Consider the following 16915-nt stretch of genomic DNA (forward strand, 5'->3'; position numbering starts at 1 on the left):
AAACACATTCTCTTGCAAATATTCAATTCCTTTGTTGTTTTCTTTTGTAAAATTCTCCAGGTAAAGTAAAACCTGGTCAGAGCTTCTCAGATGTGTGTCAGTGTGCAACACATGGGTTTCAGGTCAGCCTAGATATTGACCCTTAGAGCCCATGGCCAGGTGGCAGTTTTCAGATCAGCCACGTATTGTAGGCCAGCAATCTCTGGCTTCAAGGGGGCTTATTGGTGTACACCATGGTCATAAAATGCTACTTATTTTTATGTGTTTTGTTGTTAAAAAATGTTGGTAAACACTGCTCTGAATCAATGCAGTAATCAAATTTGCTGATGCAAAACTCTGCTAAGGAATCATGTTCTTCAGTATGGGTAAAATCTGATGCTGTCATGAAATTTCTTAGATACCAGAGTATACTTCTAAATTTCTCTATACTCCTTTAACCTTTAATCTTGCTAACATAACACCCTTTCAAGAGATGAACTAACTTTTTACACCTTAGAAAGAACAGCAATCAAAGAGCTCCATAAAATTCAAGACTTTCAATCTTCACATTTTACCACATTTGCTCCTTTTGCCCACCACATACTCATTCTTCTCTACCATCCACCCTGGAAGGGGATATTATGTATTATCACATCTACACATGTGCTGGTTAGCCTTTCCCGCGGTTTCGGGGGCCCTTCCTCTATTATTTCTTCTCTTACCTCATGAATCTTCAAAATGTCCCTTTTCACTCTTTTCTCTTGTCAGCATTTAAAAATATTCTGCCTCAAAGAAAATAAAACAAAAGAGAAAACTACATTGGTCATTATCTTCTTTATTTTTTTTCTTTCCCTCTCTTTGTTGCCAAGATTTTTCTCTTATTTTAGGTGCACTCTTCCAAAATAAGTGCAATTATTTAAGTTTCTCACTGTTTCTCTCCTTTGCTTAATGTGGTCTCCTGATGTAGTTCCTCTTTCTCTACTCCCATGTTAAACAGTGATAAGTGATTCTAGAGATAAAAAATGGTGTTAATTCTTAAGCTACCAAATAAGAATCTGAATTTTCAGCCTATTTGGTACCAGAAAATTTTTTTGGAAAATTCACATAAATTTAAAAATATATGAAATACTTATAAATAAACAGAATATGAGTAGTCTGTTTTAGGAATGGGATTTTGGAGAAATTATGATAATATTGGGATAGTTTTTAAAGTTCTCTGAATATCTGCCTAAAATCAGACCACAATTAGATAATGTAACAAAAACCCATGCACACCATTTAAAACACAATTTAATGACATGGTATTCCCATGAACATGCACACACAATACCAATAACAACTATTAAATATATTCACAAGTACTACAAACTATGTGCCAAGTGGATATTCAAGTGATAGCCATAGCAAATAGTAGGGCATCTTACAGACCCAAAGATAAGAGAACTAAAATAGCTATCCTGTATTCACCGGAAAGTACAGGAAATCAACTTGGAAACAGTAGTGAGGCTTAGAACTGTTTATCTATTCTTATAATGGGCAAATACAAAGAACAGTCAAAATGCCTTCGGAGAAACATAGCTACATAAATTCACAAAACTGCCACACCTGCCTTTCTAAACAGGGTCCCACTCTGGGGAGAAATTGTTCAAAATGGAATAGAAATTAAGTAGGATAGGGAGAACAGAGGTGAAGGAGAGAGATCAGACATTTTTGGGGGAGAGGGACAGACCTAGGGCATCTCAGCAGGCAAGCCATTATACACTAAAACAATAGACAAACAGATGAAAACAACAGGAAGGGAGCTCTGTGAGGTAAAGAGAGCTACACTGACTTATTTGTCTTTCTCAATGTCCAAATAGACTATTAACACTTGAAAATAAGTAACAGAAAGTATCAAGGCTAACTTCAATACAAAGTTATTAAAAGAAAAAGAAATAATATCATTATGGACAGTGAAAGTTTCTGAAATAATGAAAGCAAATGACAAAGACATTGTCAAAAAATCAGATCAAATATGCAATGTATTACTTCAAAATGAGCTAAAAGACATTAAGAAAATAGCATAAGCTATGAGTGAACAGCATACACAGAAATTAGAAAAACTCAGTAATGAGGTCACAGAACTCAGAAAAGAATCAACAAAATAAAACATTTCCAAAAAGAACATAAAAAGAATGAACACAGCAGATAATTACTTATAATTAGAAGATGGAAAAAAAAAACAGAAATGAAGAAAAAAATATATAAGGGATTTGAAACAGACAAATATTGAAACCAGGCAAAGATTCAATGTATGAATTAAGGATTTCCTGAAAAATAAAAACAAAATTAAAGAAAACAAACAAACATCAAAAACATAATTCAAGAACACTTCATTCTAGTAAAATTACTGCAATTTAAAGGAAAATGCAACTTTTGGTCATAAAGAGGGGGAAAACAGCAGCAAGTAACTTCTAATGGAAAAAACAGATTAACATCAAACTTTTCAACAGCAACATTATGCCACGAGAAAATAAAATATTTAGATACTCAGGAAAATTTACAATATGTAAGAAAGAATGAAAGAAAATGGGAACAAGGGATTTTATATCAAGCAAATGTACTCTCAAGTATAAAAGGCACAGATCTATGATTATCAATACACAGAATTTAAGGATTATTATTCCCATGAGCCTCCCTGAGGAATCCCCTAAAGTCTAAGCTTTAGGCACCAAAATAATTGGAGAGACACCAACACAAGAATAGGTGTCAAGCATTATACATCTATATGCTTGGACGAATAAACTAAATGAAGGATAAAAAGGAAAGTGCATTGCACATATTTCCAGTAGATTCAAAATACAGAGATATAGTATAAAAAATTGGAGGGAAATTAAGAGAGTTCATGAACAAAAATTAAAATATTATCCATAATTATGTTGACATCTTCTATTAGTGTTTTTGTTCTATTATTTTATGTTTATACTGCAGTATAAAGTAAATGAGTAATAATGGGATATTCTGATTTAGTCACCCTTTGTATTCTTGAGACTAGGATTTAAGTGTGAAGGAGAGAATATACAGATATTATACAGGAGATGTTAAGTATAATAGACTATAATTCTAAATTGGAATTGGTAGTCCCAGGAAGAGTAAAGAAATTGAATTCTGCCAGACACATAAAAAACATATTTTAAAAATGGGCACAACTAAACAATGGCGTCAGGAAAAACAGGAAATAAAAAAAGCACAAAAGTGAGTCTGTCTGTAATGGTTACAAGAGTGGTTGCTTTTGAAGGGAGGGGTTCACACTGACACTAGAGGGTCTTCAAGGGTATCTAGTAAAGTTCAGTTTTTCTACCTGGGTGGTGGTTATAAGGGTATGTTACCTAGCTCACCTTAGAATAGCTTACTATGATATGTATTTATTTTGTATGATTTAATGTTTTTAATAATAAAAACTGAAAATAAACTGTTAAAATTGTTTTTCAACTTTGAAAAACAAACAAAAATGAGAAGTATACAATTCCCTTTGAGACTGCAATATGTTGATCCCATGGCAAAAACTGGTTCCAAACTGCAATTATTCATTTCTTTAGCTCCTGTTTTTCAGTCAATATAGGAGTCTCAGGATCCTAGCAGGTGTAGCAGTAAGGTTTTTTTCACTGGTTGTATTGCATCTCAAAAACTATCCCTCCTGTGTGAATTTCACACGATTTTGCCCTTGGTAGTACCTGATCAAGGCCACGTCTACTCAAGACTTTGGCAAGACCTAGGAGAGACTATGTGGAAAAATCTTATTAAATACACACACCTGTTAGGGACTACTAGAAAGGGAATGTTTAGTAATTTTACAAAGGTTGTGTGGTGAAACTCATTCTCAAGATACATTTCAACCAGGAACTTACACTTCCCCTTTGCAGTAGTGAGAAGGTGAGTACAACATGGTAGAAAAGCAGTATTCTAAATTTTTTTTTTCAACGTTTATTTATTTTTGGGACAGAGAGAGACAGAGCATGAACGGGGGAGGGGCAGAGAGAGAGGGAGACACAGAATCAGAAACAGGCTCCAGGCTCTGAGCCATCAGCCCAGAGCCTGACGCCGGGCTCGAACTCCCGGACTGCGAGATCGTGACCTGGCTGAAGTCGGACGCTTAACCGACTGCACCACCCAGACGCCCCGAAAAGCAGTATTCTAAAGACAAACTAGAGTGTCAGATCAGAGCAGTTAACAGTACCAAAAAAGAAGCTGATCTGCAGAAGTGAGTAGCCACTGGAGAAGGTTTTAAATGAGAAGATTTTTAGGAATGTAATTCACTGCCAAGCCAGATAAAGATATACTTTTGTTTCAAGAGAAAAAAAAAATGACCGGGTACACCGATGCGTGCTTCACCAAAGCATGTGAAAGCAAAAGAAATATTCACACAAGATTACTCTAATAAGTAAGACATATTGGCTAAGAGTTTCAGTATCTTCTTATAGAAGGACAAGTTGAAGCAGTATTAAAATCACATGATATAATGCAAGTATTCATTGTGTATAATTATACTAAAATTACTGCCTAATAAAATATATATAATTTTCATTTCATGTTGTGGGTTCTCATCCAATCTTCTTGTTATCTTCAGTATGTTTGTAGGAGGACTTAGAAGCTGTGAACATGAGTTCTTAGTCACTGTTTTGAATATTCTTGTCCCTTTTACACTATGTTTGTATCCCACGAGAAGTTTCGGTACTTTTGTTTAAAACCAAGGGCTTAATAATCTACCCACTTTTATGATTCACTGATTCTATGGGTTAGCAAAAACACTGCCTACATACACTCACATTATAAAAAAAAATTAATAATACCAATAGCTTAAAAAATTCTTCACATTGTGAGAGCAGTAAATATTGTTAGAGGATGGAAACACTATATAAATATTCAAGCTTTGTCAGTATATTGTAACTACCTTTTAAACAATTAAACACAATACAGATTAGTTAATAATTTATGAGTTTTTTTTATAGTCTTAGCTTTACTGAAAACTTTTTATGAGAAAAAGAGACATTTATTAATAATCCCTGAGGAAATTCAGGTTAATTCGTGTTTAGATGAAATCAAATTATACTATTAAGTGTATGCAGTGCATTTTCTAAATACTATTGATAAGTTTGTTTTGATTCAAAAATTTCTTAGGATACTATCTGTATAGAACTTTAGTTCCCACATTTATGATATATACTTTTAAAAAGATTTTATTTAAATTTCAATTAGTTAACATACAGTGTAAGATTAGTGCACAATATAGTGATTCAACAATTCCATACAACACCTGGTTCTCATCACAAGTGCCCTCCATAATCTCCACTACCTATTTAACCCATCTCCCCACCACCTCCCCTCTGAAAACCATCAGTTTGTTCTCTACAGTTAAGGGTCTGTTTCTTGGTTTTGTTCTCTCTATCTCTTTTTCTTCACTTTGCTCATTTGTTTTGATTCTTAAGTTCCACATATGAATGAAATCATATGGTATATTTCTTTCCTTGACTGACTTATCTCGCTTAGCATAATACTCTCTAGCTCCATCCATGTCTGTGCAAATGGCAATATCTCATTCTTTCTTATGGCTAATATTTCACTGTGTGTGCATGTGTGTGTGTGTGTGTGTGTATATATATATATATATATATGCATATGTATATGTATACGTGTATGCATATGTGCCACATCCTCATCCATTCATCAGTCGATAGACACTTGGGCTCTTTCCATAATTTGGCTATTGTGAATAATGCTGCTATAAATATCAGAGTTCATATGTCCCTTTGGGTTAATATTTTTGTATTCTTTAGATAAATACCTACTAGTGGAATTGCTGGCCTGTAAGCTAGTTCTACGTTTTCCTTCCTTTTTTTCTTCCTTCCTTCCTCTTTCTTTCTTTCTTTCTTTCTTTCTTTCTTTCTTTCTTTCTTTCTTCCTTTCTTTTCAGTAGGCTCCATTCTTTTTTTTTTCAATTTTTTTTAACGTTTATTTATTTTTGAGACAGAGAGAGACAGAGCATGAAAGGGGGAGGGTCAGAGAGAGAGGGAGACACAGAATCTGAAACAGGCTCCAGGCTCTGAGCCATCAGCACAGAGCCCGACGCGGGGCTGGAACTCACAGACCATGAGATCATGACCTGAGCCGAAGTCGGACACTCAACCGACTGAGCCACCCAGGCGCCCCAAGGCTCCATTCTTAGTATGGAACCCGATGTAGGGCTTGAACTCATGACCCTGAGATCAAGACCTGAGCTGAGATCAAGAGACAGACAATTAAAGGACTGAGCCACTGAGGCTGTTTTTAACTTTTTAAGGAACCACCATACTGTTTTCCAGAGTTGCTACATCAGTTTGCATTAGTAAGGTAGAATCTGAGTTTTTCAGAGTCTAATATTTCTTTTTTTTTAATTTTTGTAATGGTTATTTATTTTGAGGAGAGAGAGACAGAGTGTGAGCAGGGAGGGGCAGAGAGAGAGACACATACAGAATCCTAAGCAGGCTCCAGGCTCTGAGCTGTTAGCGCAGAGCCCAATGCGGGGCTCAAACTCAAAACTGCAAGATCATGACCTGAGCTGAAGTTAGACACTTAACCAATTGAGCCACCCAGGTGCCCCTGGAGTCTAACATTTCTAAGGAGAATTATATAAACTCTTGGAGAACTGTTAACACACCAGATATAACCTGTAGTGAATTGAAAAATTTCATTTGAAATGAAAATTCATTTGATAGGCCTAAAATATATAAATATCTCGTTATTTATCTGGCTGGTAACTATGGTGAAATCACATACTTTGATTTTTACAGGGCTTGGAAGCACATTCATCAATGTCTACTGCAGCTTTTATCTGACAGAAAAGAAAATAAAACAGTAAATCAGTAAATCAAGTTGGATTTGAGGAAACAGAAAGTTACCTTACAGTCCAAATGACAACTACATAATATAACTGTAAGAGGTTGGTTACACCACATTTGATTTTTGTTGGACAGTTTTAAGAGTAAGGATGATAGATCATAACTGTTATTTATACAAATTAAATTCTCCAAAGAAAAATAACTATAAATATTTAAAATAAATTTGTAAATACATGTTATAACATTTTTATTATAGCATCTTAAGAAACATGTTCTTATTGCTACTTTAAAAACTAGGAAAAAATTAGCTAAAATAGGCTTGTGTTATATTTCTGTTATCTTTTGAACTATAAAGTTTAATTTTGCTTTTCTCATAAAGGTAGAATGAATAATGATGAAAAATTAATCTGAGTCAAAATTATAGATATCTCACCATAATCATATAGTTTATTTCTTACAATAAATTTGAGTATATATTCTTATATGATGTATTCCTAAATGATATGCATAAATTCTAAAATGATAATAGGTATATATGGTATATCTCTAATATAATATGTTTATTAGTATCATTTTTCTCAGTAAGTCTCACACTAAAAAAAAACCTTCCTTTGTGTTTTCTGATTCATTCTAAATAAAAAGAACTATACAGAAGAGCTAAAATTGAATGAAAGAGTTCTGATCTTACACACAAACTTACATAGTTTTCTTAAACACAAATTATATCATACTTCAGAAGAGGACAGATCAAATCACCTTTTTCTATATAGTAAATGATTTCTTTTTAGTGATGGTAATATTATTTACCATTAATTGAACCTTTACAATGTGTGATGCATCACTCTAGTTGCTCCATATATATTCACGCTTTGTACTTCAACATACGTTTATAAATAGCTATCATCGGGGCGCCTGGGTGGCGCAGTCGGTTGAGCGTCCGACTTCAGCCAGGTCAGGATCTCGCGGCCCGGGAGTTCGAGCCCCGCGTCAGGCTCTGGGCTGATGGCTCAGAGCCTGGAGCCTGTTTCCGATTCTGTGTCTCCCTCTCTCTCTGCCCCTCCCCCGTTCATGCTCTGTCTCTCTCTGTCCCCAAAAATAAATAAACGTTGAAAAAAAATAAAAAAAAAACTTTAAAAAAAATAGCTATCATCATCATAATTTTAAAGATGGAAAACCTGAGACTCAGAGAACTAACTTAAGTTGCTCAAGTTTACATATTTATAAAGCAATAAAGTTATGATTCAATTTTAGTTCTGTCTGAATCCAAAGTTTTCGGGATTTAGCCTTTACACAGTTAGAGTGAATTGCTCATCTTTCTGCATTGTCCCTCTCATGTTGGTCCAGTGGAGAGGATCTGCTGAGTACTTTGGGTATCAGGAACCTGGGAAGCAGCAGCAGAAGTGTAGAAGAGAGACAGCCGTTGGCCACATCTAAAAGGACAGGCACTTACTGAAACGAACAACCTGAAGTAGACTTCCCCAGCTGAGATACAAGTCCCAGATATTCAGAATGTTCTTTGGGGCCCCAGGTCCAAACTAGGCCATAAACTGAACTGGGAATAAAGAATCCAGAAATAAGAGAGAAGAACAGTGGTATCATCCACACTACACTGAGGTAGACACAGAGGTGAAATCGCAATAATCAGTGAGTATATGAGTTACCTATGCTCACCTGCAAACACATACTGCACCAAGCACGGAAACAGCAGAGTCACACACAACTCCTCTGGAGTTCCTACACCAGCATCTACTAATATACCAGGCACTACTAGCTCTGGGTCTGAGTTTGAACAAACCTATAGAGGATTGCTAATTTTAACAATCAACTCTGAGTAGTTGTGGCCTCTGCAGAATGACATTTTCATATAAGGTCCACAATTTTAGTCAAGGAATGCACTTACAAGATAGCTGCTTGAATTAAGGTCTTTGTCACTATTAAAGAAAGAGAGACAAATAAGAAACAAAATACTGGTTGCATTAGTAATCCTACTTAACAAGCTAAGCTACTAATGCACAGAAGAAAATGCTCTAGGTTTATAATAAAATTGCATGGTATAAACAGAAGAATGTAAAACCAACTAACAAACTCATGAAACTGACAAATTAGATATATAACATTAGATATATAACATTAGATATATAAACATTAGATATATAACATTAGATATATAACATTAGATATACAATATTTTCAATGTCAAACAGAATTACAACTTCTTAACATTAATTTCTTCTCAAAATCAAAATTAAGTTAAAATTAAAAAAAGCATTGAAGTTCTATTATAGAAGAGCTCTGTTCAACATGAATGTTGGAACATAGGCCACCTCATAGATGAGACTCCATTTTTTTCTAGATTAATATCACATAGATAATAATTTCTTATAAGCACATTTTCCAACATTCACAATTGTAGCAATTGTATTTCCTTGATTTGCCTTAAAATTAGGGTGTCTATAAAATGTTCAAATGTTTATAAATGTATCATTTTGTATTTACAAGAGAAAACCTTCAAAATAATTTCTTAAGTACCTTGAGGTAGTTTTAATGTTTCTGGAAACAAATGAATATGTTTCTCTCTCAGATGGTTTCAATTGTACTTTCCACTATAATTAAACAAGCAATGCTTAATATTCATAGATGAAGAGCTGTCAGAATATTATGCCATTGGACTTCCTGTAAACAAGGCACTTTTGTTATTTTTAATTAATTGAGAAAGTGGTATTATCGAATCATAATTGATTTTCCCTTTTCTATTTTGTGTAGCCCACTGGTTGTTTTGTGTGGTATATTACCATATGATGGTTCCTTAATTTAATATTTGGAGTCTGAACAGGCTTATTGCATTCTAGCAGTCTGCATATTTATTTGCCAGCATGCACTTGATGTTTGCAGTCAGATTTGGAATCTCATTTCAAACTGTTACTTCATCACTTATGATAAACAAATTCCAAAAATGAGAACGGTAACTTCAATCTGAAATATTACAGGATAAATTACATAAAGATTTATTTGTTAAACCATCTTTCTTAATCTATCATCTCTACAGCTCAACTGCTGATGAAGTTACAGGAAACAAGAGCAAAACATAAGATGGAAAAACAAAGCAAGAGTGCCATGAAAGAAAATGTCTTTTAAATGATGCCTTTAAAACAAGTTGGAGGTCAAGAGAATGTGACTAATATCTGATATTTAAATTAACCTAAGCTGCTGAGAGTTATTATATGTATATGAATGAAGTTCCAAGTGTGGACTAGCTAAAAACCCAAAGCAATAATCCTGTTGGATGTATAATGCATGCAAAGTGGGGTAATTTGTATAGATTACAAATAACGAGGAGGCAAATTTAGGTATTTGTTGCTCTTGTAAGTAAAAACCAATTACATATAGGGGGTGCTGTGTGGCTTAGTCAGTTGGCCGTCCGACTTCGGTCAGGTCATGATCTTGCGGTTTGTGAGTTCGAGCCCCATTTTGGGCTCTGTGCTGACAGCTCAGAGCCTGAAGCCTACTTTGGATTCTGTCTCCCTCTCTCTCTCTGCCCCTCCCTCACTCATGCTCTGTCTCTCTTAAAAGTAAGTAAAAACGTTTAAAAAAACCCTAAAAACAAAAAGAAAACAATTACATATAAAATTGATGAATGTGATATCAAAAGTGGTCAGAGTTAGTGCATTCAATTGATCTGATATCAAGGACTTTGGTTTCTTATAATAAAAACACTTTTTAAAATAGGAACATTCATCAATGCAATGTTCAGTATGATAGCCACTAGCCATGTGTAGCTGTTGAGCATTGGAAATGTGGTTAGTGCAAAAGGAAGTACGCTTTTTAAAAATTATAATTGATTTAAGTTAATTTATTTTTATTATTATTTTTTTAATTTTTTTAACGTTTATTTATTTTTGAGACAGAGAGAGACAGAGCATGAACAGGGGACGGGCAGAGAGAGAGGGAGACACAGAATCCGAAGCAGGCTCCGGGCTCTGAGCTGTCAGCACAGAGCCCGACGTGGGGCTCGAACCCACGGACCGTGAGATCATGACCTGAGCCGAAGTCAGACGCTTAACCGACCGAGCCACCCAGGCGCCCCTTGATTTAAGTTAATTTAAATTTAAAAACTTATCCATTTTAGTTACTTGAAAAAATTTCAATATGTTTGGACAACTTGATGTATATAAGTCTATATTTTCAACTTTAAATTTTATAACTGAAAACACAGATCAAATAATTCCAAAGAAAAATTAGTATCCAAAAAGATGCTCTGTAAGTGTAAAATACTTAACAGATTTCAAAGACTAACTAGAAAAAACGTATGAATAACGTAACGTATGTTAGTAATGCTTTCATATTGATTATATATAAAATAGTTGTATATAAAATATTGAGTTAAATAAAAATTTAAGTTCTTTTTTTTTTACTTTTTAGTGTAGCTACTGAAAAAATTAGAACTATATAGGTGACTCACATTATATTTCTATGGGATAGTACTGAGAGAGAATAGAAATCTACAGAGTATTGAATTTAAACAGATTGTTAAGAATATATTTTAGGCTGAGCTATTTTAAGTTTACTTACAGTTTTCCCTAGTCATCTCCTTCCCCACACTGTTCCCACAACCAGAAACTCTGACAATGTAATTCATTGTTTTGATTGGCAGAGAAAGGCATAATTGGGATAACAGAGAAAAGAGGAAGGCAGAAATATTTTAGACTTTTCTTCTGTCACAGTATATTAGTCTATTTTTATTCCTATCACCGACTAACAAGAGATGGCAAAGAGAAAAGAAAAAAAATAAGTGGGAACATTAAAGATTCAAAGAAAAGGAGGAATGTGAGAACGTAGGAGTGAAGTACCCATCTTTCCATAAACTCTGTTCCCCAATGGCCACTAAAAGGTCCACATTTCCTCCAAGGAGGTTGTGAGAGCAGGTCACCACAGATATTTTTCAGAACAGGATGAGGGAAAGAGCTGTCCACTGACTGAGATTTAGTCAGGCCAGGTGGAGAGTTACAGGATGTTACCAGAATAGTACTGGTGCTATTAGGAAGTGAACGAATGGGAGGCAGTCTTTAAATTTACTCCAAGTATACAACTTTGGCAACTTTCCTTTTATGGCTGAAAGAATGGCTTCTAGTACTTACCTAACAAATGATATGATAATTGAAGCACTGCTTCAGGATATTAGGGCCTATTATGGACAGATCAAAGAACCTGTGAGCTGCATTAGCTATAATTTTGAGAGTAAGAACTGATATACTTGAGCTTTCATGTCATAAAAAATCTCAAAAATTATTTTTAATTACATGAAAAATGGTGAAATTGTTTTTTCTAAGCTGTTTATTGGTTTAAAAACAAAAAAAAATGATTAGCTAAGTCCTTAACATTTGAATCAATTTACTGAAAGCAGAATATGTTGTCTCAGGACAACAATACATCCTAATAGTTTAAAAACACCAAATTTTGCATTATTTTGCATCTTTTTACATTTACATCTTAGTTTCTCTGATTTAATTTGAATTTTATAAACAACCTAGGCTTTTTATCTACAAATCGTCTAACAGTGAAGCTGAAGGCTAAACAGCAAACAAAAACATTCTGCATTAAAGTCTATACAGACAGAAATGCTCTTACTGAAATCATAACGGTTTCTCAAAGCAGATCTCACAGTTACGACCCCCAAATCCTTTCATTCTAATAGCAAAGCATAAACAGTAATTTCAATATTCGCTTCATCATGAAGTACTAGTTTAAATGGTCAATACATTTTTATTAGGTAACACTGTGTTGAAATGATAACAATGGAACCACCTTATGTGCTCATTATATATCAGGTATCAAAATGACCACTGTCTATCTCAGTGACTCCTTACAAAAACTCCTTTTAGTAAAATCACTGTCATTTCTACTTCAAAGATAACAAAAGCAAATTTAGTGAGGATAAATAAATAATCTAAGGCAAGAACTGAGACATGTTGGAGCCTGGACTCTTCCAAGCCTCTGTTTCTAAGCCAATGCCCTTACTCATTATGTCATGATGGGTTTTTTAATATCCATCATTTGATTTTTTTATTATACATTTATAATATTCTTTTATCATATAAAATTTTATTTATTGCACCCAAAAATTCTTAATTTTGTTACTTAAGTCATTCAACAAACGTCAGATCTAAGTTTGCTTTTATCCTACCCTACGTTCAGTTAAAAAATGAGAAAAGTAATTTATTGACATAATTGTCACTTAAAGAACAAACTTTTATGGTATTTTTTGGGGGGGATTTGATTGTCAATATGGTTGACAATCAAAATGATACTTGTTTAAAAAAATGAGTCTAATTGATTTTTAATCAACATTTTTCTATTAATCTTGAGATTATTATACATGGGTCACAATTCCAAGAAACATGAATTTCTGGGAATATAAGGCTTCTTGTGCCAAGAACTGCTGAAAAATCTTTACTCCAATATTTGACATTTTATGCTCCTCTAAATGTATTCTAATGCATGGTCACGCTACAAAATGACTATCATTAGTGCTGTCACAGGCCATGGCTGTGGGAAGACCATGACTAATGCTAAGCTATCAGCACTGTCGGTGCAAGGTGTATTCTCATAATTTCTCAAACTGACCATGGAACCAATTTCCACTGATCCCTAAGTCATAAAACTTTACAATTACCCTGAGTTCATTAATAATGTATTACAGTTCTCATTCTCAATCAGAGTTTAATCAGACCCATGTCTCACAGGAAGGTTGACAAGTAAGCCACAAAATTATCCATATAAATGTCAAGATTTATTTTCCTAACATAAATGATCTAACCTAGTCAAGCATAGTTAATAATAAAATCACTCTTTCTGAGATTACCATTCACCTGATTGTCATACCCATTTTGGCCTTATATCTCAACCTCTCTAATGGTGGAGGTTATGAATATGGTGCACATAAACAGACCAATTTATATGAGTCATGTTCATTTTTATATTAAAAAATACAAAACCATGAAAACATATACTATTGCTTATTACTTGTTTGAAACAAAACCAAATGGTTCAATTTATTTCATGTCAATGAAATAAGTATTAGGAAAGAAAAAATATGTTACAATGGTAATTTTAGTTGTATATATCTCAGGCTGCCATCTTTGCCAAAGTCATAATGACATAATCTCAGAATACTTCCAAATAGGGAATTATGTATTAAGACACTCTTTAAAAAGTAACTGCATTGGATGCGAGCCTGAGTGGCTCAGTCGGTTAAGCGTCTGACTTTGGCTCAGGTCATGATCTCATGGTTCGTGCATTCAAGCCCCATACAGGGCTCTGTGCTGACATATCAGAGCCTGAAGCTTGCTTCAGATGGTTGTCTCTCTCTCTATCTTTGCCAACTCATGCTCACTTGCTCTCTCTCTTTCAAAAATAAACATTAAAAGAAAAAAGTAACTGCTTTGGAAAATTAACATAATCTTGCCTCTGCAGTGCATTTTGTCCACATTCTGTGAATAAAAGTATTTGATATTTTAATAATGAAGGATGCATATAATAGATTCCGAGTTCTTGTTGCTGTCTAGTTATTGTTATACTATCTACCCATTCTTGATGCATTGTGATCATGCCATAAGTTGAAAAACATATATTATTTTCTCCACAATAAATATATGAATTCTTAGTTTTCTAGAAAGGTAACACATTAGATTACTAATTACATAAACATTTATCAATTTAAGAAAATGTATGCAAGAGTATAATTTATTTGCTTTGGGAAGGCTGATAGAGGTAAACGGACAAATATATGTAAGATAAACAAATGCAGATGAAATTTTAGAAACAACATATTGATTGAGAAGTACTAGACTATCAAGATGCTAGTGAAGAATTTTAATATCTTCTGTCAATTTTTATATACCGCCTGTCTTAATAAAAACACATTGTTTAGAGTAGCTTCCCTTCTGGGCACAAACAGACAAATTTGTTGACACAATTCTGACAGCTCCATTGAAGCAAAAAACAGAATTGCATTCATTTATTCAATTTCTAAGCATTAGATTCACAAACCTTTAAAAGAGGAAAACATTTTAATATAGATAATTAGAACAAAAAAACCAGTATTATATCATTTTACTTTATCAGACAAAATAAATTAGTATGGATTAATCAAAAATTTAAAAAGCAAATTTATTTATTTCTCTTTCAGTTGACTTAGTTTATCTTAGGCAAGCAATTTAAATTTCACATATTAAAGTTAAATTGATAATACTGATAGAAATCTATAGGGGGTATTCAATGCTATGACTCTACACATGACTATGTAGAAGTTGTGATACATTTAGCATCATATTAGTAAAAGCTTCTACATAATAATTTTCCTAGATGCAATAACTTGACTTCTTTTCAATGTTTTAATAGTAACAGGGCAAATACAATAAATATCTGACACTGCAAATATTACTTCATAAGGACTACTGCTTATTGAACCCTCTTTTCCAATTATTTATATCATTTCCTTCAGTTAAGGATACTTTATTTAATCGTATCTATTTTCTTTTCCTCCAATCACTCCTTTTTCAAGGAGATGTATATGCCTGTGATATTGTGATTTATAATAAGTAATAGACATTTAGTTATCATCATGTTTCTGGCACAGAATTCCTAAAACCTTTGGAATTCTCTATGAGAGAGTGATAAAAGTGTCTCCTATTAGGTTAATGAGCCAACTTTGGAACTCACCTAAGAATGGGAGTTAGTTGCCAGGGGGACCAACCATGAATAAAGGGGTAGAACTTTTAATCTCATCCCCTGATTCCCAGGATGGGGAGAGGGCCCAGAAGTTGAATTCAATCACCAATGGCCAATGATTTGATCCATTGTGCCTTTGTAATGAAGCCTCCATAAAAGAGAAACAAAATCAAAAGCTACTACCTTTGCCTCCATATGCCAGAATGCCTCCACATGCCATGGTTCTGGGCTCCAAATTCCATGAAAGTAGAAGATCCTTTTGGGGGGACCTCACCCTACGTATCTCTTCATCTGGCTGTTGATCTGTATCCTTTAATATATTTTGTAATAAATCAGTAATGTAGTGAGTAAATAGGTTTCTGGAGGTCTGTGAGCTACTCTAGCAAATTAATCAAAACCAAACAGGGGGTTGCAGGAAACTGTGATTTATGGCCAGTTGGTCAGAAGTATAGGTTACAACCTGGACTTGTGATTGTCATCAGACGGAAGAGAGTTATTGGAACCCGCAGTCTGTAGCCAGTGGATCAGAAACACAGATAGCAACTGAGCCCTTAATCTGTGGAATCTGATATGATCTCCAGAAAGATAGTGTCAGAATTAAGTTGAACTCCATGATATCTATCAGATGTCAGAAAACTGACGGTATGTGGAGAAAACCCCAAAAACATTAAAATTGAGTGCAGAACCAATATAACATTTAATAAACTATTTCTTTTGTTGAGCCTGTTCTCTAATTATGCTTTCTTTTATGGATTGTATTTAAAACCTCTTTCATAATAGAACATTTCCATACATTTCTATAATACATGCAAGCAGATTTGATATTTCTACCATTTAATGTAAAGATGTAATTTCATAATTAATTTATTAAATTTGTATATTTTTCAAGCCACATGCTGATATGTATTATATTCCTCAAATATAAATGACTCATACATACAGGTCTTTTATAAAAAGACTACATACTATTAGAAATATCTTTGTTTTTAAATTTAAAAAAGTTCTTAGAAGGAAAACATTTATATTTCTAAACCTCAGTTCATAATTGTTAAAAATCAGTTAATATCTAATGGCTAATCCAGGGTTCAACCTTAATGACATAGAAACTATTCAAGCTACAGGGGAAATGATAACACTATTCTATTCCTGTTTTCTCTCTTAGAATCTCTCAAAAGATTCTCTAACCTTGCACAATAAGTCACTGTCAACCTATGAAAACAGGTTGTTTCTCACTGCAAAGCAAATCCATTTGTTATGACAATTGCCCTTAGCTTACTATGAATTTAAAACACAAGAATACAAATTCTGATACTGAGTTGTGCTTAAGTGTTAGAGACAAACTGGTTGAAATTATT

This window comes from Prionailurus bengalensis, chromosome B2, assembly GCF_016509475.1.
Source record: "Prionailurus bengalensis isolate Pbe53 chromosome B2, Fcat_Pben_1.1_paternal_pri, whole genome shotgun sequence".
Taxonomy (NCBI): Eukaryota; Metazoa; Chordata; class Mammalia; order Carnivora; family Felidae; genus Prionailurus; species Prionailurus bengalensis.